This window comes from Cnephaeus nilssonii, assembly GCF_951640355.1.
Source record: "Cnephaeus nilssonii genome assembly, chromosome: 9".
Lineage (NCBI taxonomy): Eukaryota > Metazoa > Chordata > Mammalia > Chiroptera > Vespertilionidae > Cnephaeus > Cnephaeus nilssonii.
The window spans coordinates 79,846,796-79,874,687 of NC_137080.1; the positions used below are offsets into that span (position 1 = coordinate 79,846,796).

General features: G+C 37.8%; 1 protein-coding gene and 1 pseudogene across 3 annotated transcripts in view; both read right to left on the bottom strand.

Moving 5' to 3' along the window:
• The window catches only part of PTCHD4 (patched domain containing 4), a gene marked incomplete at both ends in the record, with an annotated part of 167,498 nt that overhangs the window by 58,465 nt on the left and 81,141 nt on the right, over positions 1–27,892 (bottom strand). The gene's annotated exons all lie outside the window — the stretch shown is intronic.
• On the bottom strand, positions 25,585–26,870 carry LOC307105385 (large ribosomal subunit protein uL6-like; annotated as a pseudogene). Its single transcript has 3 exons — positions 26,778–26,870; positions 26,465–26,634; positions 25,585–26,147 (listed from the first exon to the last, which is right to left on the bottom strand). The product of its transcript is annotated as a large ribosomal subunit protein uL6-like (transcript).

Sequence of the window (27,892 nt, forward strand, 5' to 3'; positions counted from 1 at the left end):
AGTGCCAACTTCAGTTATTCGCAAATGAATTTAAAGGGAGAATTGTCAGTGTGCTTGTGTGTTTTTCTTTGAGCATGTTCTGCTACACAGGTACAGGTGCAGAGTAGGCAGAATTAGATTTAACCATGATTGTAGTTTTACAGATGATGCCAGCAAAATGAGAGAGGGCCAGGGAGTTCAGCATCTTCCCAAGAGAGTGATTATAATAAGTAACCATGGAATTTAAGCGAGGTAAAGAAGGAAGAGGATGAGGGATGGTGAAAGCTAGTAGAATCAATGTATTAGAGGCCCCAGGATAGACAGAGAGTTCAGGGTATAAGAAGGAGTGAGCTGGAAAGATGCAGGTGGTGTTCAGAGAATGAGATTATAGAGAAGTGCACTGGCAGGGACCTAGGTGGTGGCCACAGGACGGTGCCGGAGGTTGGCTGAAGAAGCTGCCTGAAAAGAGGAGTTCAGGGAACTGAAACCAAGGGTGTGGATCACCACAGCTTCTCAGGTTTTAGCTGAAACAGAATCCTGTGAAGGGGTCATTTAAAACTCAGATTATTAGGCCCCATTCTTATAAATTTTAATTTAGTTGATCTGGGATGGAGCCTGAGAATTAGGTGGTGTTGATATCAATGGTTGGGGGACTACATTTGGAAAACATGCCCAACATGTACATTGAAATCAAGAATTAAGGGAAAAAATCATATGGGAAAGAGCAACGCTGAGTCTGGAGCTAACACTGCCCAGACCAGGGGAAGGAGAAGGACCCAGAGGCTGACAGTGAACAGTCTCAATGATCTGACTACAATGCAGTGCAAATGTTTGTTTAGTTTTCTCATTCTGCTATTTATCAGTGACTCCAACTGAGGTTTCTAGAGTCAGGCTGGCTTTTTATTAGCTCTGTGGTCTTGGACCAGTTGATTGCCTCTTTATATCTGTGTTTCCTCTTCTATAAAGGATAATAAATAAATACATAAACAAACAAACAAACCTACCCGGTTGTTGGGAGAATAAATGAGTTAATAAATGTTCTAGCACTTAGGGGAGTAGTGATTAGTGGTGATCACAAATTCAACACAATTGTACCTGTTATTTCTGCCTTTCTTCATGTTCTTTGTTTAAATGAGCTCTCCTGAAATCCCCTATCTTGCTTTGAAACTTATCTTTTGCCCCTGGTTTGATGTTGAACTCCATACTTTCCTTAATATTATTTGGCATTTAAAAAGCTGATTCCCTATAACAAATGAAACTTGGTGATTTAGACATTCATTCCTTTGAACTAGGAATGTGAAGGATGTTGACTGTCATTATACAGAAATAATCTACAATTATAATAATAATTTTTTTTCTGTAAATGTCTTTCACCAAATGTAGAAATAGATTTGACCACAGCTCTTTTGGGATATTTTTGTCTTGAATCCAATGGGTGACCACAAAGAAAATCATAAATAAAATTATTCAGAAACATATAGAAACATTTCAACACCACCTATAAAGTCATTATATAATCTCAGTGGACAATATAACAACGGTAACTATCTGTATATTGAGTTTAAATTACCCATATCATGTTTCCAGCATAATGCTCCATGCAATGTATTTAGGAAAAAGTATTAGGTGTCTGCTCAGTAAGCTTGGGGTCCATGTTGCTCATGTATTTTCCCCCAATGGATGCTTTTTAAAAATAAGATATATGAGAGGAGAGAAAGAAGGAGAGAGGGAGAGAGAAAGAGAGAGCGAGAGTAGCAATTTAACAAATTATTATTTTTTTTCATCTCCAAAGGGAGTTTCCCAGAGACATTCAGCTGAATAGTTTTCAAACTTTATACCATAAAGCATTAGCCTTTCTAGGTCACTGTATTGCATCTGAGCCATCTGAGCCTTAGATTAAAACATAAATACCTAAAGCCTTCACTTCCATGCTTTTTAAAAGCTGATAAAAACAGTCATTTCTCTTCGCCACTTCAATGTGTTTATTTATATGAGAAAGAACACTTTGAAAAATATGGCATAAAAGAAGTCACACAGAGAATAAGAGAAGAGAAAAACCAATTTACATGTTTCCATTTTTCTTTCCCTTCTTTTTTTTTTCTTCCCCTTCTTTTTATTCATTCCTTCTCCTATGATTCTCTTCCAATTAAAGAGAAAGATATTGGCCATCCCAAGCTTATGGTCAAATCAATACTAAAATATGAAAGGTAATTGTAAATCTAACATCTCTCATAGTATCCATTCCGTTACTGGTCCACAACAGATAACTAGTAAATATTGATTCTCTGACACTGAGTCTAATGTATAGACCTTTATTATCTAGTCTGCCTAGTGAACCACAATACCAGTTGTTTGGGAACAAACCTTCCCTGACTTCCAGTGTGCCTGTTGACAACGTAGGGTCACCATGGTCCACATTTTATTTTCTCCTTGAAAGGCAGGAAGTACACACATGGGAACTATGTTTTTCAGAATCTATACTAGCAGGGTTGCTTCACTGAGTAGAGTCTATCAATCAGAGAGACTTTCAAGATATCTGGGAGGTAAAAGAAGAATAAAAGATATACTTGTGTTCTTCAGCTAAAGTAAGATCCGTGTGCTTTGTCAGATGTGCTATATCCATTGTGGAGACAGAACACTACTAGTCCTGCGGGTTCTGATCTCCTGGAAGCTTGTGAAACCCTTCCTTGTCCTTCATCCTCTAGCCCTTCTAAGGATTTTGAAGCTCCTGATTCCCTGTATTAAATCTCCTCTGTCTTGAAATACCCATTTTCTTGATGGAACCTATTGATATACTCAGAGATGGAGGTTCACCACAGGAATCCACGCTCTGTAGGTAAGTCTACTAGACACATGGCCATAAAGCAGTAGAACTAAGGCCATGTGGAAACATACTGTGTGGGAGACAATTAAAACACAACACCAACCAGCTGTGTGATCGTGTATAAATTATTACCTCAGTTTTCTCATCTGTAAAATGTAATTAATGGCATTAACTACCTCATAGGATTATGTATGTTAGTGCATTAGTATTTGCAAAATTTATAGGACGAGGAATGGCACATGGCTAGCGCCATATGATTTTTGTTAAACGAACGGTGAATTTAAAAATACACACATAGCCCTAGCTGGTTTGCTTCAGTGGATAGAGCGTCGGCCTGAGGGCTGAAGGGTCCCAGGTTTGATTCCGGTCAAGGGCATGTATCTTGGTTGCGGGCACATCCCCAGTGGGGGGTGTGCAGGAGGCGGCTGATCAATGTTTCTAACTCTCTATACCTCTCCCTTCCTCTCTGTAAAAAAATCAATAAAATATATTTAAAAAAATAAAAATAAATAAAAATACACACATAGATATTTCCTTAAAAGCAGTCTTCTTGGGAAGTGAGACACTAATTCCAATGCTCCAAACATTTCTGGAACGTGCACTTTTTGGAAATTGTGGTGACACCCTGAGAAAACTGTAATTTCTGACCCTGACCTATTCTGCTTTGCAGTGTAGGACACTCCCAAGCCCCAGTATCTCTAAAGACCTTTTCAGTTTGGGCTGACAAACTGTGTTATGTAACTTGGTGATTCACCTTGTTCGTGTGCTTTAGTTCTGAATAACTGAGGACTGTTCATACAAATTCAAGCGCACTCCCAAAGGATGAAGCATTGCTACCCTCAAAGACGTTCCAAACAACGTTGCCGAAACTCCGGAGGGATCCAACTGAGCAGGTGCAAATGCAACCTGGACAATGGCACTGCCACTGGCCCAAGCTTGCAGCCTCTGAGAATAACTTGAAAAGGACAGAACTCTTTGGCTGGTATATTTAAAGAAAATTCTTTTTTCTGCTTTATAATAGACCCATGAGTACGTGATGGTTGTCCTTCATAAATTTTCAGGGTTTTCCATGAGAATAGAGAATAGCAAAACACGACACAACCGCAGTAATAATAGAAACACAAAATAATAACACAAAACAGCTTCAAGGACAGAAAATATAAGCTACAGGGCCGTGACGGCCTTTCTCTGTTGCTCTTGTTGGCAGCTGGCGAAGGTTGCCAAGGCTGCCCTGTTAGGCAGACTTACAGTTAAAAGTTCCATTTGGGGAAAATGTGAGTTCCAAAAGCAGGACTCCTATTTCCTAGTAAACCAGTGTTTGCCCTTGTATGCTTTTCCTGGCAGACATTGTTCCGTTTTGTAAAGTTGAGACATGCTTTTTGTTGCTGGCAGATGCCAGCCAAGGGAGAAACAGGACAAAATAATTTGTCTTGTTTTTTCTCGTAGGTGCAAATAGTTTCCCTCTGGTTCCTTAGTGTGTCAGTAATCAGTTGAGAAATTCAGCAAGAACATGTCAGATCATCTGAAAAAGAACTTCTTCAGGTGTTCACATTAACCCAGAACGAAAGCTTTCTGTGGTTATCCTGGAGCCTGTAACAGCGGTTTGCAACTTGCTTGTGGATTGAGCTTTTGAAGGTAGAGTTTCCTGAGAGAAATGATCTAGTTAATTAGTCCATTGCAATCCAGCTGAATACAGATATAGGGGTAGGCTTATCAATTTATCAGGCTTCTGGCCAAATCCGTTGTGCTGTTTGTTTTTGTAAATGAAATTTTATTGGAACACAGCCAAGCTCATTCATGTATGTGTTGTTTACGGTTACTTTCCAGGACAAAGACAGAACTAAGTACTTGCTAATGAGCGGAGTGCAAAACCTAAAATATTCACAATTTGATCCTTAAGAGAAGTTTGCCTCCCGCTGGTTTAGATTATTATAGTGGCAGATCAGGTGTCTGAACACCACTCCTTTAACCTCATCCTATCAAACTTTGACAATCCTAAGTATCTTAAAGTGCTCTCTAGCAAATTTCTATTTATTAGTAGTAAATATTGTCCATAAATTTCTTTTTAAAAAATGTTTGCGAGGTTAGACTAAAAATCTCCACCCCCAGAAATGATCAACCTTCAGAAACAAATTCTACTTTTGCATATTATCAGTTCATAAAGGGAATGGCAGAGCTGGGTAGCTATAAATAAAATGAGAGAATAGGATTAAATTATCTCAAAACAAAACAAAACAAAACAACAACGAAAACACAACACCCTTTCAATTCCATGGCTCTATGTGTCTATAATAACAATTTCGTGGGTTAAAATTAAGCAGAGCACTGCAGCTGGAGCAAACCCACAGCATGGTTTATGAAAATCAATTAAGGATTGAGACAAACCTGACTGCAACTCCCGAATTTATCTGGCAACACTAAGGATAACCCCCAGCCAACAACATATTATTCTAAGAACTTTCCAAAAATCAATGAAAATAATGTGGTAGCACTCCCAATCCATCTCTGACATACATTAGATTCTACCAGGTGACTATGAGGTGAAAAAATGCCCTTGAGGAATAAAAGAAAAAATCAACAGCAGATCTGATAGCAAGAATTACTTCTTCAAATTACCTTGCCTTAAAGACCCATCAAGACACGTGGTTAGTTTTAAAGTAGGCTTTTGAGAAAAGGCTGGAGGACTTGCATTTCACTAATGAGTAGAGTCGAGTAGAGATCTAAGTTTAGAAGAGAGGCAGGCGAGGGAGGCAGAGGAGAATAGTCCTCAGGTTCTTTAGCCTGCTGTAATTACATTACTGCCTGCTAGTGAATATTGGGAGCCCCTGTCCTTTCCTATCATCCAGCAAACATTTACTGAAGTCGTACTTTTTGCCAAGCACTGAGTTCTGAGCAGGAAATACAATAGAGAGTAAAGCAAACTTGCTCCTCATTTCATGGTGCCAAAGTGGGTGAAGAGAGGCATTGAACAATTGCAATAAACTATGACGTGCTAGTGAGTGTGGGGGAATGTAGAATCCTACAAGAATATGCCAGGCAGCTCTGTCTTGGTCTAAGCTAGGGTGTCAGAGTCTTTCCTGGTAAGTCATCTCAGATCTGAAGAGAAGTGGGAATTTGCTGACTTTTCTCTGCTCCTTCCCTGCTCTTGTCTTTCCACCCTTTCTTGTTTACGTCTGCTCAAAGTCTGAAAAAGGAAATTGACCCAGGAGACATTGGAGAATGTGGTGATTGTAGGGTCATGTATCCAGTAGGAATAATTACGACAAGTAAATGATAAGCAGGCAAAACAAATAAAATGACAAACCCGAAGGTGATGGAATCAGTTTACTTCTTCAAGGCAGTGAGATACGTTGACTTTTGAACACTGCGGGTTAGAGGCGCTGAAACCGCACAGTCCAAAATCTGCAGAGAACTATTTTACTCCATAGTTGCTACTTTGCATGCCCAGATTCAACCAACTGCTCATGGATTTTTTTATAGCAATATGATTAAATGTGTGTTAAATCTTCTCATTCTATCCTGTATAGAATAGATTTTTTTTTCATAATTTTTGTCTCTGTCTCTAAGTGCAGTATTCTACAATTTCTTCACCTCTGTATTCCAGTTTACCTTCTTTCTAGGTCTTACCCACAGACTTTAAAATTTAATCATTATATTGATTTATTTTTATTTCTAGAAGCTCTATTTGTTCTTTCTTAAATCTGGCTTTTCAATTTTGAAAATCTTGAAACCCTTGATCATTCTTTTAACCTCCTCTTTTTACTTTTTTTTAAAAAATATATATATTTTATTGATTTTTAACAGAGAGGAAGAGAGAGGGATAGAGAGTTAGAAACATCGATGAGAGAGAAACATCAATCAGCTGCCTCTTGCACACCCCCTACTGGGGATGTGCCCGCAACCAAGGTACATGCCCTTGACTGGAATTGAACCTGGGACCCTTGAGTCCGAAGGCCGACGCTCTATCCACTGAGCCAAACCGGTTTCGGCCTCTTTTTACTTTTTGAAACATGTGTAATATGCCTAGTTTATTTATTATACTGAATAATACAAAGATCTGTAATCTCTGAAGTCTGATTCTACAGTTTGCTCCTTCTGTAGCTCTTTTCCCCCCTCTGGTTTCTTTTTTTTTAAATATTGTTGAAACTATTACAGATATCCCCATTTTCCACCCATTTGCCCACCTCCACCCAGCCCTCTCCCCATCTTCTCTATGGCCATCATCACACTGTTGTCTGTGCCTAGGGGTTATGTATATATGTTCTTTGGCTAATCCCTTCACCTTCTTTCTTCCAGTCCCCTCTCCCCTCCCCTCTGACAGCTATCAGTATGTTCCATGCATCCATGCCTCTACTTTTGTTTTGTTTGTCAGCTTATTTTGTTCATTAGTATTCCATATGTAAGTGAGATCATGTGATATTTGTCTTTCTCTGTATCTTGTCCATCATTGTTTGTAATCATGAGTTTTATATGAAACTTTATTTTCTGGAATTATTTGAAGATAGCACTTAAAGTATATTTTTAAAAAGAACATCTATGTTTGTTTCTGAGCATAGAATGAGAGATAGGAATTCTCTCTCTTTTCTTTTTTCCATTTCATCTGGCACCAAGAGCAAGAGAGGTATACTCTTGCAGATTCAGTTTTTGCCAGTTAAACCTAAAAAAATCACCTCATATGTGAGATCCAAATTCTGTCTCTTACTCCACTCACTTGCAGGCTTTTCCTCCTGTCTTACTCAGGCCTCACCCAGTGAAACCCAAGCCTTGACCATGGGGCCACTAGTTTCCCTTAGGGCAAACACTGATTTCAAGGCACAGTTACATCTCTGGATTTGAGCTTCCCTGTCATTTGTAACCTCTGATTCTTTCCCTTACTTTACTGCCAGGTCAGCTCTGCTATAAAGACATACTTTTACAAAATGGTTTATCTAATATTATTAGGTGTTGGTGCTGCATGTTTTCTTGAACATCTAAAATGCCATATTTCTAAATAAAAGAAATGGATTAATACAATTTTCTTTCCTACTCACCAGAGAGCAATATCTGAAGAAAATTACTTGATGCTAACAGTGATTACTGCTTACGTTAGACTTTTTTTCTTATCTATGTTATTTATCTACATATTTTGACTACATGTTGCTTTGGTAATAAAGGGAGGAAAGGTTATTTTAAACAAACACTAAATTTGCTCTGAATTTCCTAACCGCAGTTGTACAAAATAAACTTCAAACTTGCTGCTGTAGATGGCATCTTTGGCAATTAAAAACAAAGTAAATGTTCTCAGATGCATAAAATCAAAGTGACAAAATAGACAAAAGATAATATCAAAGAGGTAAAATCAGGGTGTTGAACACTGAGAATTCTTAGAATAAGCTCTGGGAGAGAAAATGATGTAAGAAGGTTGCATTCGGGGATTTGGAAATAAGCAGAAGCAAAAGGCTGACTCTGCAGATCTGGTGCCAGTTTTCCTAGAGCTTTGATGGGGAAATCTGCTTTGGGGACCCGAAGAGCCACTGGACTTCCTCAGAAGGCAGATCACACATCTGCCACCAGAGCAAGGAGTGTGAGGAATGATTAATGAAGCACAGTTTTATGCTTTACTTTTTTTTTTCTTTTCGATATTATAAGACAGAAGATGATATCCTTGGAGAAAATACATGTTGGATTGGAAGACGGGTGGGGTGGAGTGAACAAAGGGTTCTCAAATCAGAAAGGAGCAAAATCTGGAAAAGGATAAAAAAGAAGATTAAAAAGTCACAGGGGAGCTGTCTTTCAATTGCAACTGACTGGAGTTCATCAGGGTCTGCCTAGGTTGATAAGAACAGCTTTTCTCTAAGAAATAATTGTCAATGTGTCTCCTATAGCCAGATTCTCAGGGCTCTCTGTCAGGTGTCTTTAAAAGACAACTTTGGACCAGAGATCTTAGGTCTCAGGAACTTGCTGCAGTTTCCACTTTCATTCACCCATCAAATATTTTAAATAGATGTATTTTTGAGTGACAACTCTCTGCCAGGCTGTGCTAATCCTGGGACACAGTGTGAAACTAAAGAAGTGTCACCACTATCCTCGGTATTAGGAAGCTTGAAGTCTCTTTGGAAGAGGTAGGAATCCAGCAAATACTGGAAAACCAGATTTTATTATAATTATGATAAACACTATAAAAGAAAATGAACTCCAAATCTGTGGGTAGAAATATCAGGCCCTTGCTAGCCTTTTGCCATTATTTTAATTCACTCATAGGATATTATCCACTTCTGAGACAGTTTTCATGCTTAGTCTCTATGGTCTTCCTTCTTATCTTTTTTCTTTTAATATGTTGTGTTAATTATCTATTGCTATATATTTATACCACAAGAAATGCAATGGCTTAAAACATCACTCATTAATTACATCATCATTTCTGTGGGTCATGAGTCTAGGCATGACATAGCTTGGCTTCTCTACTTCAGAAACTCCTGAGGTTACAGTCAAGGTGTTGGCTAGGGCTGAGGTCTCATCTGAAGGCTGAACTGGGGAAGGGTCCACTTCTAACATCACATCTTTGTTGACCAGATTCAGTTCTTTGTGGTTGTAGAATTAAGACTCAGCCAGCAAGGAAGAGAGTCTCTTTACTAGACAGGTCACACACCTATGTAACATATACATGGTTGTGCATCCCATTATTCTTGTTGAATTTCATTGGTTGAAAATAAGCCACAAATCCAGTAATCACCCTGAAGGAGAGAGGTAACACAAAAGCATGGATATTCAGAGTTGGGTAACACGGGGGTTACCATAGAATTTGTCTACTACATGTGTGGTTTTAATTTGTTTTCTTTTGTTTTACTCCTATATCTGTTTATGCAAATTTTAACTTTAAAATGGGAAACTGAAAGCATCAAGAGAGGGAGGTCTTTCAATTCCTTTGTCTTTTGCCTGGATTTCTTTAAATTCTCCTAACCAGTCTCTTGCTTTCAATCTGGCTTCCCTCTAATCCAATCTCTACACTGCAGTTCTGATGATCTCTCAACCTTCTATATCTAAATAAGGAGTGGCTCTGCTATTATAGTTTCAATGGCTCCACATATCCCTGGGGACTAAGTCCACACCCAAGGCCTTGCCTTGCTTATTCCTAAAACTTTGTATTTCTTTAACTGCATATCTCACCACTCTTCCTTTAATATATATATATAAATTTTGGAGAGGAAGGAAGAGAGATATATAAATGAAAACATCAATAATGAGAGAGACTCATTGATTGTCTGCCTCCTGCATGCCCCACACTGGGGATTGGTCCTGCAACCCGGACATATGTCCTGACCAAGAATTGAACCGTGACCTCCTGGTTCATAGGTCAATGCTCAACCACTGAATCATGCCCCACCCGGCTACTCTCCCTTCTTTAACTCACTCCATACTCATTGAATTCATTGCAGTTCATGTATTTAACAAAAAATTATTGAGTCTATACTTCAAAGCTCTAGAAATCAGTATTAAATTAACAGGCCAAATACCTTCTTGGAGTTACTTGGAAATCAAATTCTGGTCAGGGTGATAGACAATAAACAAATAAGTTAGGAAAATAAATAACCAAATAAACAAGTAACTCTGTTTCTTAGATCAAGAAAACTGTATGATGACAATTCAGAGGCTAAGGGTTTCGGGGTGACAAGATGGGCTTGCCTTTGGCTGGTTTAATAAAAGAAATATAGATTCACATACATTGAACATTCTGAACTACTATAGAAACAACATATAATGATGGTGGTGATGATGATGATAATGATGATGACAATGTCAATGATAAAATATACCTTCTAGAAAAGGAGTCCACATCTTAACTTCTGGATAATGGATGTTCTGCTGAAAGTTGTGACACCTTTGGCAAGTGTATGCAAAAAATATATATATACTAGAGGCCCAGTGCATGAAATTTGTGCACGGGGGGGGGGGGGGGTTTCCCTCAGCCCAGCCTGCACCCTCTCCAATCTGGGACCCCTCGGTGAATGTCCAACTGCAGGGATTGGGCCTAAACCAGACATCCCCCTCATAATCCATGTGGTTTAGGCAGGCTCCTAACCACTCGCCTGCCTGGCTGCCAGCCTTATTGCCCCCAACTGCCTTCCCCTGCTGGCCTGATCACCCCCAACTGCCCTCCCCTGCCAGCCTGATGGCCCCCAACTACCCTCCCTTGCCGGCCTGATCGCCCATAACTGCCCTCCCCTGCCACGACCTGCCTTCTCTGCCAGCCCCGCCCCCTATGTTGTGCATGTGGCCATCTTGTGACGGCCATCTTGTGATGACATTAGGGCGTGATGCGTGAGAGTGTGATGACCACCTAGGCTATTATTAGTATAGATATGACTGCGTAGCTATGTGTATGTATCTGTTTGTTTTTACTCTGAGGTCCTTACCTTTCATCAACATTTCCAATGGTTCGGAACCAAAAAAAAAGTTAATAATTCTGCCATGTGGGGAAAATTGTTATGAAAAAATGTTCCACTTGCATGCTAGTGTGAGATTTAAGTTGGAATGATATTTTATTTAATAAGTAATTTTTTTACTCTTCGTTACCTTAATTGGAATTAAATAAAATCACTCCTGTACTATACATTTCAAAAAGAATTCCACCAGGTTAAATGCTCTGAGATATCCCTACAGGAAATATTCTAGTATAAACACAAAATGGCATAATATTGATTTTGATTAAAATCAGGGTGGTCATTGAAATATTGGAAGCAGAATATAAAGCATAAAGCACATAAAATACATTAAAGGAGAAATAGAATGAGGCCATATAAATCTTGTCCAAAGTGCTTTGCATATAAAAATATTCCATTAAGAAAAGAATATTTGAGTGATATATTGATATAACTAAGGACTATGAAATAATTTCCCATGAAAACACTGACTGCTTAAATGATATCATTATGCAATACACTCTCTGGTCTAAATTGGAACCTTCCTTCAATTTTGAATGCTGTCTACCAAAATGGATTGCAGGAGCAGAAGCCAAGCAGCATAGTATCTTCTAAATGTATAATTTCTCCACTAACACTTCCTGAGGGAAAGATTTTTCATCCTAATTCAATATTTAAGAAGAGTTCTTCTTTTTTAAACCTCTTAAGTGTTTCCTATCCTATATAATAAAAGCCTAATATACTAAGTGTCTGATCGTCCATTCAACCAATCAAAGTGTAATCTTACCTAATAATAGAGAAAGATGTAAATTGACCGTACCTTCGCTATGCCCACAGCCAATCAGAGTGAGTATGCAAATTAACCCAACAAAGATGGCGGTTAATTTGCATACACACCTGGGTCGGGGGAACCTCCTCGGCACCCAGGTCACTCCCAGCCGGCCATCAGGCGGAGGCTTTAGGTTTAGGAAGGGGCCGAGCCTGCGATCGGAGGGGTGGGGATCCCCTTCCCAAGCCTAAACCTGGGCAGAAGCTTTAAGCTTGGGGAGGTGCCGAGCCTGTGATTGGAGGTTCTGCGGGGGGGGGGGGGGACCCCTTCCAAAGCCTAAAGCCTGGGGTGGAGGCTTTAGGTTTGTGAAGCGGCCGAGCCTGCGATCGGAGGGGGGGGGGGGGGGGGGGGGCCTTCCCAAGTCTAAACCTGGGGTGGAGGCTTTAAGCTTGGGGAGGTGCTGGGGGAACCCCTTCCCAAGCCTAAACCTGGGGAGGAGGCTTTTGGCTTGGGAAGGGGCTGAGCTTGGGATCGGAGGGAAGGGGAAAATATCAATGGAAAGATATCCTCAGGTGAGGATAAAAAGAAAAATAAAGAAAGAAATGTCATATCCTATGAAAGACACATCTTGAAAATGCTTAAAGAAAGTTGTCATTTTTTCATGGTGAAGGGACTGGAGTTTGTGTTGATGAAAATACCTTGGCAGCAGCAGGGTGATGGGGCTGGCGCCGTCCCCTGATCAGCCCAGTTGCCTCAAGCAAAGGGAGGCCAGACTGTGTCTTAGGTCCGCTCCCAATGGGGTGCGGGCTTAAGCCATCTGTAGGACATCCCCTGAGGGCTCCCAGTATGTGAGAGGGGGCAGGCTGGACTGAGGGACGCCCTCCCCCAGCGCACGAATTTCGTGCACTGGGCCCCTAGTATGCTAATGATATGCTAAGGCCATTCAACTGCTTGCGACATGCAATGACCACCAGGGGGCAGACAGTCAACTGGTTGACCAGTCGCTATGACATGCACTGACCATCAGGGGGCAGATGCTCTAACCAGTAGGTTAGCTTGCTGCTGGGGTCTGGCCGATTGGGACTGATCGAGACGGGCCGGACACACCCTGGCGCCCTCACATGGTCCCTTCTCAGCTAGACAACCTCCTGTGTCCCTCCCTGGCCTCGATTGTGCACGGTTGGGGTCCCTCGGCCTGGCCTGTGCCCTCTTGCAATCCAGGAGCCCTAGGGGGATGTTGGAGAGCCAGTTTTGGTCCGATCCAACAGGCCCAGCCAAGGGACCCAACTGGTGCATGAATTCATGCACTGGGCCTCTAGTTTTGACATAATCTTTTTCACTTTGCTATTGAAGGATAACTAGTTTACTAATGAATTAGAACTGTTTTAGAAAGACATTATGTTGTAATTTTTAGTTGTGATGATTCAAACTTTCCACTCATGCAGTAAACATGCTATTAAGAGGCTGTTCTGCACTAAGTCTTGTGCTATGTTTTGAAATAAAATATGATTAAGACACAAATCCTGTTTTCAGGCAGCCTGTGTCCAATGGAAAAAAAAAAATCAGAGAGTACACTCAAGTGAGGCAGCTACCACCAAAGGCCTATGTTCAGCATTGCAATATTAGTGTTGATATACTTTCAGTAAATGGCAGGACTAGTGTTTTTCAGCATTAGTTGCATTGCTAAAGTATTAATGTGGTAGATAGCTCAAAATGACCACAATACCATTTCTGGTCCTACATGTGCTTCCAGATCCTTGCCATTCTTACAGTTTGAGGACTATCTCCCACTTTCTCACACCTTTTATCTAAATTAAACGTTTGTTTAAATAATTTATGAAGCATGTGTCTTTTTGAGGAAAGATATTTATTTTAATTACAATAAAATGGAGTTTTATTATATATTAGTTTCATTATATATTAGCGGGCATGTGAGAATGTATATTTAGCTCTTCTTTTTATGTTACTTCTGCTCCAATTCATGTTGTTTCTGGATGAATAAGTGCAGCAAAAGGATATATTCTTTTCATCAAGACAGAATATTGTTACACATGGGTAGAGAGCTTGTCAATCTATAACAGAAGCATTCAAGAACTTAAGATTTTTAAGTGATTTTCCAATCTACCATCAGCTTTAGGTTGATCATTACAAAAAAAATGCCAATTCTTTTTTAAAAAGAATTACTAATTCAAGAAACCAATTGTATTTTGGTACAGACCTTTTGGAAAAGAGTATCACATGCAAACAATATCACACAATTACCCTACTCTGATATATAATTCAACAGAATTGGAGATATGTAGGTGAAGATTTCATTGTAGCCTTATTTATTATGACACAGAAATCACTTGAATAAAAATTAGGAATTAATTCAGTGAATTGCAGACTTACTTAGTAAAAGATGATAAAATGTGGTCCTAAAAAACAATTATGAAGAACCTATAGAAACATGTATCTATAACAATAGCTAATATTAAATGAGGACTTAGTATGTGCCAGTCTCTATTTTAAGTATTTCAAAAAATATTATTCCATTCGATCCTCAAAACATCCTCATGAGGTAGGTAATGTTGTTTTTCACATTACACGGAAAAGGCACAGAGATAAAAATAATTTGGCCAGAACCAAAGAGCTGGACAGTGGCAGGGCAAGGATTTGAAGCCAGAGAGTTCTTACAATGCCATATACTATGCTAAGCTATGTACTTTTGGTTTAAACTGTTACACACACACACACACACACACACACACACACACACACACACACACACAAACACACACGTAAGAATTGAAAGATAATAAAAGTATTTTTAAGTGATTATTTTAAGGTAGTGAGAATATGAATTTTTTTTATCATTTTTCTAAATTGCCTGTAATGGATTAAATGACTTTTAAACAGAGAGAAGAAAATAAAATTTAAATAACTTAATAGCTAAGAGTAAAAAGCAAGCATAGTTTCATTCAACAAGGATAAGTTATTGCATAGGATGTGAATTCTCAAAGCCCACTTTGAGCCATTACTTAAGCTACATCTGTTATTGCAGGTCAAATTTCCATTATTTATGAGACCATGCAGAAATATTATTGCTAAAGCTGTGTGTTCTATTCCTGTTATGAATTTTCAGACCATGTAACATATGGTGTATCTCTTATAAAGTTTAATCTGAATTAGTTAATGTTTCCATCCCACTCCCTCCATCACAAGAAATGTTGTAAATGTATTTCCACTATTTAACTTTCAGACTAGATCCACATACTTCATATACTCCAATGCTAAGCAATGCTGTCCACTGGGAGCTGGAGAGAACCAAATCCACATTATTTTCCAAAAGTGTATTATAAAGAATTCTAACTATTTGAAAGAGTCCTCTTTCTACTAATAGAAAATCTGATGTCCTTCTATAAAAATGAAAGTTAAAGATGTCTTAAATCACTGTGGATTTTGTTTTTATTTAAAATTAACTGCCACTTTGATAATAGTCTTTCTAATTTGGTAATAATGTATATACAGTATATTAGTCAGGATAGACTAGAGTAGGTTGTGGTAACAAATTAATCTCAAAATACCAGTGGCTTAGACTTTACCTTTAGACAAGATAGAATCGCAGCAACCTTATTTATCATCTCTCCACAACCTGAAACAACCAAAAGCACTGGACAAATGGTATGAAATAGTTTCAAAACAATCCTATATAATAAAGAGCTGATATGCTAATTAGACCAGATGGTTGAATGAACTTCCAGAACAACCAGTGGGCAGGGGCAGGGCCACAGGACTATGAGGCAGCCGGGGTTTGAGGCAGCCAGGGCTGCAAGGGCTGAGCCCCTTGCACGAATTCCGTGCATCAGGCCACTAGTGTATAAGAGACAGTTAAAGACAGTAATCCCTGGTAAATGGGCACAAATTTAAGCAGGGATATGGAATGTAAAAATGACCAAACTCTAAATTCTAGACATAAAAACCATAATTTCTGAAATGAAAAATATATTGTATGGGATTAATAGCAGTTAGACATTGCAGAAGAAAAGGTTAGTAAATTTAAGACCCAGAATAGCAACAATCCACAATGAACCCAATTGAGAAAAAAAGTTTAAAAAATGAAGAGAGTATCAGTGAGCAGTGGGGCAACTGCAGGCTGTAGGATATATATGGAATTGGAGTCCCTAAGGGGGAATAAGGACAAAATAATTGAAGAAATGGACAGATTTTTTTCCAAATTTGTTGAAAAAAATAAATCCAAGACTCAAGAAGCTTACTGCAAGAAACATGGTGAAAACTACATTAAGGCACATCACCATCAAATTGTAAAAAAACAGGTTTTGTTCAAAACCAGATTTTTTAAAGAGCAGCCTGAGTAAAATGATATATACAAAGGAACAAAGATAAAGTTGACAGGAAGTGTCACATTGGGGGGTAAAATGCAAGCAAGAAGATAATGGAGCAACATCTTTAAAATACTGAAAGAAGCCCTGGCCGGGTGCTCAGTGTGTTTGAGCATCATCCCATACACCAAAAGGTTCAGGTTCAATTCCCAGTAAGGGCACATACCTAGGCCACAGGTTAGATCCCCAATTGAGGGGTGTATGGGAGGCCCATCGATGTTCCTCTCCCTCTGTCTCCCTCTCCCTCTCTGTCCATTCTTCTCTCTCTAAAATCAATTAATCAACAACAACAAAAAAAGAACATATCCTTGGTGAGGATTAAAAAAATTAAGAAAAAAAAATCTGCCAATCTAGAAATCTATTATTTAGTAAAAATACCTTTCAGAAATGAAGGAAAAATAAACACTTTTAAAGAAATATTAAAGGAAATCCTTCAAAGGAAGAAAAATGATAACAGATGGAAATAAGGGTCTATATATTAGAACAAAAGACAATGTAAATTTCGGTTATATGGGAAAATACACACCTTTTTCTTATTTAAATATTTTTCAAGGTAATTATTTAAAAATAATAGCAATGTAGCATAGGGTTTATAACATATGTAAAACACATGACAACAATAATATATGATAACAATGAAAAGGCTGAGAGGGAGAAATGGAAGTATCCTATATAATAAAAGGCTAATATGCAAATTGTCCCCTCAGGAGTTTGACTGACCAGGAGTTCGAATGCTCACTATGACATGCGCTGACCACCAGGGGGCAGCACGGATGAAGGAAGGCCCCAGCTGGCAGCCTGCAGCTGCGGGAAGGAAGGCCCTGATCGGCCCTGATCCTAGGGACCCTACCCATGCATGAATTTCATGCACCGGGCCTCTAGTACTACTATAAAGTTCTTATTCTATTTGTACACTGGTATAATATCCCTTAAAAGCAAACTTTGATGTTCAAGATGTTTACTATAACCCTGGCTGTTGTGGCTCACTTGGTTGGAGCATTGTCTTGTACACTAAAGGGTCAGGGGTTCTATTCCTGGTTGGGGCATTTGTCTGGGTTGCAGGTTTGGTCCCTGGTTGGGGTGTGTGCAAGAGAGAGCCGGTCAATGTTTCTCTCACATAAATATCTCTCTCTCTCTCTCTCTCTCTCTCTCTCTCTCTCTCTCTCTCTCTCAAATCAGTAAAACATATCCTTGGATAAGGATAAATAAAAAGGCTGTATACTATAAACTCTAGAGCAACCATTTAAATAATAATAAAAAAACTCAAAGAGGCATAGCTAAGGAGATAAGATGGAATAACAAAAACCACCCAATAAAAAACACCAAAGGAAAATAGAAAAAAATAAAATAAAAAGAAACAAAGGATAGATAAGCAAATGATAGACCTAACTTGAATCATCAAGATGATATGAAATATAAATGCACTACATGCTCAAATTAAAAGTGAATGTCATATGGGAGTAAAAAAAGCAAGATCCAACTTTTAGCGTCTACAAGAAACTCACTTAAAATGTAAACACATAGATCAATTAAAAGAAGAACAGAGAAAGTCATACCATGTTGACAGTAACCAAATGAAAGCTGGAGTGACTATATTAATATCTAACAATGCAAATCATTATAAACAATACTACTAGGGATAATGAAGATCATTTCATAATTATTCCTGGGTCAGTACATCAGAGGTTCATAATAATCCTAAATGTTCATGTACCTAATGATAGGGCTTCGAGAATTGAACTGCAAAAAGAGAGACAGATCCATAATTACAGTCAGATTTCAGTAACCCTCTCTCAATAATTGCTGGAACAAGTAGATGAAAAAATCAGTAAGCTGATAGATGACTGAAAGAATGCTATCAACCAGCTAAAATTTATGGAGCAGCAACAACTGCAGAATGCACAGGGAATCTTTATAAATATAGACCATGTTCTGGGCCATCAAACAAGTCTCAATAAATTTGAAAGACTTCAAATCATACAAAGTGTGTTCTCTAACCAAAATGTAATTAAATTAGAAATCAATAGTATAAGAATCTCTGGGGTACCCTTAAAATCTTGGAAACTAAATGACATATGTAACCCATGGATCAAAGAAAAAAATTAGAAAGTATTTTGACCTGAATAAAAATTAAAACACACTACCAAACTATGTGCCACTGAATCAATACTTAGGGGAAGATTTATTGCACTAACTAAACACCTATGTCAGAAAAGAAGAAAGATCTCAAATCAATGATCTCAGTTTCTACTGTAAGAAACTAGAGAAAGATGAAATTCAACTTATAGTAAGCAAAAGAAAGAAAACAGCACACGAGAGTACAAATCAATTAAGTAGAAAATTTAAAACAGGTAGAAAAATCAATAGAAACAAAATATTGTTTGTAGAGAAGACCAAAAAGATAAATTAACCTCTAGCTAGACATAACAGGAAAGAGAGAAGACAAAAATGAACCATTCTCAGGAGCCAGAGGGGTTACATCACCACAGATCCTACAGATACTGAAATGATAAGATAATATTATTAAATTTTTCATGCCAATGAATCAGATAATTTATATGAAATAAACATATTTGTTGAAAGATACAAGTACCAACAAAATTCCAGTGACTTAACACAGCCAAGGTTTCCTTCCTATTCATACTGTATGTCCTTTGCAGATTAGTGGGACTTTGCTCCACTTCTTCACTCAGGCACTCAGGCTATTGAAGCTCTGAGATTAAGACACTAAGAACTCCATGTCTGCTGTAGCAAAACAAGAGCAAGACTGAAAAATCAAATATGGGTTTCCATAGGCTTAGCCCAGAAGTGACACACAGAACCCTTTTGAGAGTTAATTAGCCAGAACTACTCACATAGATCTTAACTATTAGGGGGCTGAAAATTGCATGGTGAGCGTAAGTTTCTCTGCCATAGACTGACAATAATATATCCCATGTTGCTATTGAAAGAGTATTTTTTTTCTGTTTGGAAAAAATGCAGACTGACGGTTCTAGATTATCAACTGTATTTCCACATTTATGTATATGGTATCTAACTTTTGATACCTACAACACTGCTTTTAAAGCAGTTTCACCTTGGAAATAAATGGTTTAATCCTAATACAGTGTTCCCATACCATACATTCCACATTTGTGTTTAAGAGTTTGGTAGTTTGAGACCTGCAATAACTTTGCAATAATTAGCGAAATATACTCCAACACTAAAGTTTAGTTTGAAAGGATATTTTTTTCTCCTATGCAGTACGCCATTGCCATGTTGCAGAGTATTATGAAGATTTAAAAATAACAATGTGCATCTCACTTGCAATGAACTCTTCTGGAGTATGGTAGTACAATGTTGATAACTGTTGTTACACATGTCTATTTCTGATAGAGTTCCTGCCAGTCATTAGATGGAAAATACCTGGCCATCATTATTGCATCTACTCATCATTATTCCTCTTACTATTCTGGGCCTTTTAAATGTGGTACTAATGAGAAAATATCTATAATAATAAAAGCGTAATATGCTAATTAGACCAGACATCCTTCCGGACAAAGCCAGGGCTGCAAGGGAAGCCAGGGTCCTGGGTGCCAGAGGGAAGCCGGTGCCGGCAGCAGCTGGGGAAGGAAGGCCTACTCTTGCATGAATTTCATGCATCGGGCCTCTAGGTAGAATATATTTAAGGATAAATAATTTTTCATGAAGACCAGTTACAAAATCAAGATGTCATTTGTAGGTATGCAGGCTTTGAATTACACTTTATAACACTGTGGTTCTAGAAGTCTTAAAAGCAAACTTGTACCTGAGAAAGAAGTATTTCCACATTACTGTCCTTATAAAGGTCTCATAATAGCCCAAAATATTACAGACAGGGCAAGACCATTGTTTTAGTAGGGCCTTGATGATTTTAACTACAAAAATAAATGTAAACAAAAACAGTGGTCATACATCTAATACTATCAGGCATCACAGCAGAAAATCTGAGGAAATATATCATTATTGACTTATCCTTAAAAATATTTTTAAAAATGTACACTCATTACCTATCATAGGTAGTTTTATGTCAAGTTGAAATATTCTAAAACTCAAGAATTAGTAAACATAAATAAAGTTATACAATAAATATTTAAGATTAAATTTTGCCAGAATAAAATTTTAAAAAAACACAAAACATAAATTAAGCCTAGCTAGTGTTGCTCAGTGGTTGAGTGTTGACCCATGCACCAGGAGGTCACTGGTTCAATTACCAGTCAAGGCACATGCCCAGGTTCCAGGCTCAATCTCCAGCGGGGACACCCAGCCTCTGAGGGTAAGAGCCTCAGCAAGGTTAATCTGAGCAGCTCCCCTGAGGGCACCTTACCCAGAGCATTCTCCTGCCTCTCCAAGGTGCCCACGTGCAGGACATGGATGGATGCTGATGTTTCTCTCTTGTTAATATTCTCTCTCTCTCTCTCTCTCTCTCAATCCCTTCCCCTCTCTCTAAAACCAATAAAATTATATTTTAAAAAATAAAAATATAATAAAATTGCATAGCCATTAAAAAGAGATTATTTTCAGGAATCTTGAAGAATTTTGATTTTACCTCAAGCTAGTTTACATAAAACTTCAAGGTATTTAAAATTCTCAGTAACTGGAATTTCAGTTGAAGATGGAAGAATACAATTTTCTGATCCAATCTCCTTCCTTGAAATTTACCAGTATTAACAGAAAATGAAAATTATGGAAACACTATTTATCCTCAATGAAACAAGAAGATAGCTGCAACTCAAGTATTAATTGTGACTTAAATACTCTCAAGGATAAAACAAAAAAAAAGAAGCTGAGAAAGTTGATACACAACTTCTTTTGTTTATTTTATTATTATTATTTTTAATCCTCACTCGAGGACATGCTTAGAGAGAAGAATTGGGGGAGAGAGGGAGTGAGAAAGAGAGAGAGAGAGAGAGAGAGAGAGAGAGAGAGAGAGAGAGAGACTGACTTCAATAGGTGCCTTCTGTTGTGCCTTGATTGGGGACTGGGGATCAAACCCACAACCCAGGCTTGACCTGACCAGGAATCAAACTGGCAACCTTTCAATGCATAAGATGAGGGCTGGAGCGGGTTGATGGGGGAAAATTGGGGGACATATGTAATACTTTCAACAATAAAGATTAAAAAAGAACATTTTCAGATATGCAAGATTTCAAATGTTTACTTCCAAGCTCTCTTTACTCAAAATGTGTTCCCTGTGACAAGAAGATGAGATTTGGGAAATAGGACCAAAATCATAGGACATACAAGAAAGGGGTCACATCCAACCAAAGGTGGCAAGGTCGCTGCAGCCTTAGAGAGAAGTCAGTTGACTGGCTCAGGAGAATAGAAGGCTCCTTAGAAGCAACATCTTTGAGAGGAAACAATTGGCCTAACCCATTACTTAAAGCATTGTGACATGTGGAAAATAATGCTAAGTTTAGAAAGAATTAGCAATATTAACATAGAAAAGCAAAGCAAACACTAATTTGTGGAAAAATCTGTATGGGATTGAAATTTAATCATGGCTCAACTCCAAAACTGCTTGTAGTCATTATTAATATAATCATTGACCATTGATTTAATAAAAATGATGATATAACCACAATGAGAGTATGTGAAGAGCAAACATGTGTGTCAGAGCTGGTATAAATGGGCTAAATACTCATATTCCATAAAAAGTAGGCAGATAACATACACTTCTTCAATCAATCATGAAACAACACAAACATCATGTATGGATTCAGCGAAAAGGCTGATGATGGGCCTGGACTCTATTTAAATGCAGAACTAAGCCTAAATAACTTGGGGGATAATGACTATATTAGAATAAATTATTAATAAGTAACAAAGTTCAGGAGCTGGGAAAGAAGATGCTATAAGAAAGTCTGCTAATTTCAAATGTTTCCTATTAAGGAAAATATAAGGATGGCCTTAAAAAGAGAAACAAATATTTAAAAAACGTCAATTCTTAATGTTTTGCATTTTTCTCTTATCCATAAAAATTCTAGAAAGGACTATCTGTTATCATTCTTGAACTCTGTGTAAAGTTCAGAAAAAACATTTCAACTCCAAAAGTTATTTTGCTTTTAAAAAATTCAGAATTAGTAAAATATAATTATTTGTAATAAAACATAGTGTAATATCACTTTGTTTTTCAATCTATCTACCTATCTTTCTATCTAAACATCCATCCATCCATCCATCATGTCTGCCTAAGTACATTAAGCAACATGTAGATCATGGTTCACCAGTTATTAATGATAATTTTTCTGAGTGGTGAGACTTGGACTTATTTTTTACTCTTGTCTTTGTACTTTTTGTATTGATTAAACTTATAAAAATAATAATGATATTAGTATTGAAATATCTTTAATTTTAAAATTGAAGAGATCTCTTTTCAGGAATTTTAGTGCCTGAAAATTGAATGATGTCATTCCCTTTTTATCATGCTTGTATATTTAATCTCTCATTATATGGATTTAGTACTCTATAATTAAACCATTTGTTTCATGTTGCTCATTTCCTCACTATTTTTTTCTCCATGTAAACATCATTGTCACTTTTTTATTCTTATGAGTTAGAAATTGTGCTTCATTTATACTATTATTTATAATTCTCTGTGTATTGCACATTTGAAATGAACCTGAACAGAACAGTCACATTTTTGCCATGAATTTTTTTACCATAATTTATTTGCCAAATGACATAGATATATTTCCTGGAACTTAAAGGAAGATATTGTGGAAGACCAAATTTTGGTTCGTATCTGAGGTTTTCTGTTTTCCTTGAAAACATTTAAACAAATACCTAGATATCAAGGAAAAGAAGCTTTTCACCTACTTTCACTTATTGACATTTAAGAAGATAAGCACCACCTCCACCAATAATAATGACAGAACTACTTGACCAAGGTTGTAGCTGGTGATATAATCAAAACACTATTCAAAGTATTTAACAACTTGGGGAGGCTGGGAGTGTTGTTGGAATCAGCCAATCAGAACAGAAGCTATTGGAGCTGACAGGCACTTACTGGGGCAGTTATTAATTAACCCTGTAATTGCTGAAGTGTGGGGTGATAGAGAAGGGTCTGGAGTGGGGCTGTGTCACTGGGGATGATAGTGAGGAGGCTTAGAGCAGAAGCTCTATGTCTATGGTGTAGCAATTGTTTTAGTAGTTTATCCACTACCAATGGTTAACTACTGCTGGTACTATAGCCAAAAATGAAGACCAACCTTGGTTATAAATTCTTATACTTACAGAGGTAGAGTTTATATAAAAATTCAATCCTAAAGAACAAAGGAAAAGTGAAAGATGTGTTTCAAAGAGCTCTAGTAAGTCAGTGCTTGAAATCTCACCATTATTTATCAATAACTGTGGGCAAAGTATTACCATCTTTCCTTTAAAAAATGAAAATACAGTGATCTTGTTTTCTGGAAAGAAAACAAGAAAAAAAATGGCTCCAATATTTTATCTCATTTTAGCAGCAGGCAAATGGCTAACTCTTCCATGCACACTTTGTTCAAGAGCCAAAATCCATTTTCTCATCTATGCCTTCTACTATATTTTGTTAGGTTAAAGAGTCAAATGCATTTTCTGTAATAAAAACACAGACTTTAAGAGCTAGAAGAGTGCTAAGCATTAAAAGTAAAACCACCACTGTTGATCTGTGCCAAATAAGTAGAGATCCTGATTTAAAATATCCAAGAGTTCTCAATATTAGCATTACTGACATTTTGGACTGGATATTTTTTTTTGTTGTGGGGGCCATCCTGTATATTGTAGAATGTTTATGAGCATCCCTGTTTCTACCCTCCAGATGCCAGTAGCATTCTTCCTGTCCTGACAATAAAAAATGTCTTCAGACATTGCTAAATATCACGTGTGTGTGTGTGTGTGTGTGTGTGTGTGTGTGTGTGTGTTGGGTGGGGAGGAGGATATTGTCCCTGGTGGAGAACACTGAAATAATCTAAGAAAAAATATTTGATTTTAGAAGGCATGATGTTTTTTATTTCTTGAAGATTTTCCTCGCTAATTGTGTTTAATGTAGGCTAATATTAACATTGATTTTTATTTGCTGACCACAAATTATTGGTGAACAGGGAAGTAGGCCAATAAATACAAAAATATCAGCCAGAAACCAATCTGGAATTTAAAGCATTTCATGTTAAACATTTTGTCAAGTTGTGGCTGCATCATTCATTCCTTTACTTTCCATCAACAAATATTTTCTAGGCATAATTCCAGAAATTGGGGATTCAATGGCAAAAAATAATAGTTGAGTTTGGCCTGTCATGGAACTTACCTTTCTGTGGCTGCACACAAATATTCCAGTCAAATGTAAACATTCTCAACATGTTCTAGCCAATTTTTGACTTTTATGTCTCAACAATTCTAAACTAATATTTAAGAATTGTACTTATTTTAAGTCATGCCACTACGGATACAATAGGTGGTGAAAAATTTAAAAAATCCAATCAGTTATATGCCTGCTTCTTGTGCAGGCTCCAGGCTTTATGCACACCAAAATGCATGAGGTTTCCTGAGTGAATCCTCCAAATCTTTTCAACTCCATATTGTGGTGCATTCTGCTGCCCCTTTCAGGAATTTACTCTCTTAACTCTCCTCCCTCAGCTCAACTAGTCATTCATCACAATAGCCCTATTTCCTCATCTCCTCTGGGAAGCCTGCATCATCTCCATGGCTGGGTTAGGCTTTGACATTGAAACTCATTTAAAAACCCATAGTCTCATCATGGCCTTATAGTGTTGTAATTATTTGCTTTTGAAGTTATAGAATGTACCTTGTTCACCATCATATGCCCAGTGAGTAGCATATTCTGTCACATCATGCGTGCTCAATGTATAGTTACTGAGTAAGTAAATGAATGACTGATCCACTTGGAAAATGCATCCTGTTATAGATTCTAATATATATATGCACCTATGAGGCAGATGTTCATGCCAATATCAAGATATCCCTTTGTTGTTTTCTAATGTCTGTATTCCCAGTCTTCTTGGTTTGCATTGATTTCTCAATTCTTAAGCTTATCTATTAAACTTGCATTGCCTTTGGTGTATCCTTTTTATTTGGTGAGGTTGACCATGATAACCATATTCTACCCCCAATTTGCTTTCCATTCCTCTTTTCCGCCCACAATAAAAGACTTTTATTGCATCTTTAGAATATCGCAAGTGTGACAAATCGTTCAGCATCTTGCTATTTCTACAGCTGGACAACTTAGATCTTATTCATCAGCTTGCTGAACTGTTCCTTTTTCAGAAACATAGATCCCATCCAAAAATTTTCTGATATCCTTGTTTTTAACTGTTGTGGCTTGCTGAATCAAAGCAGCTGAATTTTATACAAGTTCAATGTCATTTCCTTCAAGAACCAACTCATCTTTGTGGGCTTGAGATACTGAACAAGCAAAGCCTGAATTCATCTGAACTCTGCAGATGTATTTTTCACCCAAGAAATTTCTGATTTCAACAAGAGAACCATTCTCCTGAATAACGATGTTGATGGGGAAGTGAGCGAACACAGACTTGATCTTCTAACAGAAGCCTAGTTAGTATAACACCCTTGATCCTGTTGTGTACATGATTGCAGATAGTGAGAACCGTGGCCAGTTCCTTTCTTTTTCCCTATTTGTCAACCCAGAGCCTCTTTTTTTTTCTAAGGAGACTGAGCTCTACATTGATGTGGTTGAAGTCCCTCCACAATAACTGGGGCCCTTCACAATAACTGTGCGTCCCTTCAGAATGTCAACATTTTCAGGGATGTCGACAGTCTCATTTCTTCATCCTCACAGTAGATGTGGCAAAGAGCTCCATTCCTCTCTTTTTGCAAACATCCATGCATCATTGCTGTACCTTCCTAGGCCTTTTGCTAACTGTCTTACTACATCTATTTTTTTTTAGTTAAACTAGTAATATTTCTCACGCCCCTATTATGAATTTGGCATAATCTTAGCATTCTGCATACAAAGATAAACAGGGAAACTCATGCTCTTAGAAAGTGCATAGTGAGTCAACTACTACTTCAATTTTACACAGACATCCTGGGTCATTTATATACAAGATAGGCACCAGAAGGGATAGATTGGTCCCCAAACAAGCCTTCAACTTCTCTGTTGTCTGATCTCCTGTTTGTCTCCTTTAAGTCATCATTCATCTCCCAGATGTCCTGTCTGTCTTCCTTCCAACTTGGCAATACCATTTTGGGATTTTTACAAGAGAGATCACTCTCCAATTTATTATGTTCTTTATTTCGATAAAGCTCTTCCTGAAACAACCCCATTTTACACACTTCACTCAGCTTATAGCTGGAGTCCCCACAACCTTAAAAAGCCCTTAATAGGAATGGTTCAGCAACTAGAAAATAAAAGCTTTCCTGGCTGTCTTCTAAGAGCGAACACACAATCCTACCTCCCCAGAGAGAAATGACAACTTCCTCAGAGCCTTCTCAGCTTCCTGCTTCCAGGTGAGACGTGAATTCTGTCTGGCAGCAAGGCTGCTCATGTCGCAATGCATCAATACTTCCAGAGGCATTTATGTTATAAAAGTGGATCATTACAAATTAATAGTTCAATTAATATGTCCCACTTTAAGATGGCAAAGAATATAAATATCCAATAAGGAGATTTAAAAAGTTCAGCATCTGATCTAGCAATTTCACTTTTGGCTATTTACCCAAAGACAATGGAAAACAACAACAACAACACACACACACACACACACACACACACAAAACAAAACAACACTAGTTCAAAAAGTTAAATGCACTCCAAGGTCACTGCAGTATTATTTACAATAGCCATGATATGGAAACAACCTAAATGTTCACAGATGGATGATTGGGCAAAGAAAATGTGGTATAGATATATACAATGAAATATTATTCAACATAAAAAAGAATGAAATTTTCCCTTTGCAATAACAGGATAGATCTAGAAGGATTATGCTAAGTGAACTAAGTCAGACAGATACAGACAAATACTCCATGATCTTGTTTATATGTGGAATCTACAAAAAGAAAGGAAGGAAGAAAGGAAGGAAGGAAGGAAGGAAGGAAGGAAGGAAGGAAGGAAGGAAGGGCCACAAAACAACAACAACAACAAAAAACACCCAAGGTCATAGATACAGAGAACATATTGGTGGTTGCTGGAGACAAGTAATAAAGGAGTGAGCTAAATAGGTGAAGAGAGTCAAAAGGTACAAACCTCCGGTTATAAAACAAGTAAGTCATGTTGACATAATGTACAGCATAGCAACTATAGTTAATAATACTATATTATATATTTGAAGGTTACTAAGAGAGTAATCTTAAATTTTCTCATCAAGCCCAGGCAGCATGGCTCCATGGTTGAGTGTCGACCTATGAGTCAGGAAGTCATGGTTCAATTCCCGGTCAGGGCACATGCCCGGGGTTGTGGGCTCGATCCCCAGTGTGGGGCTTACAGCAAGTAGCTGATCAATGATTCTCTCTCATCATTGATGTTTCTATCCATCTCTCCCTCTCCCTTCCTCTCTGAAATCAATAA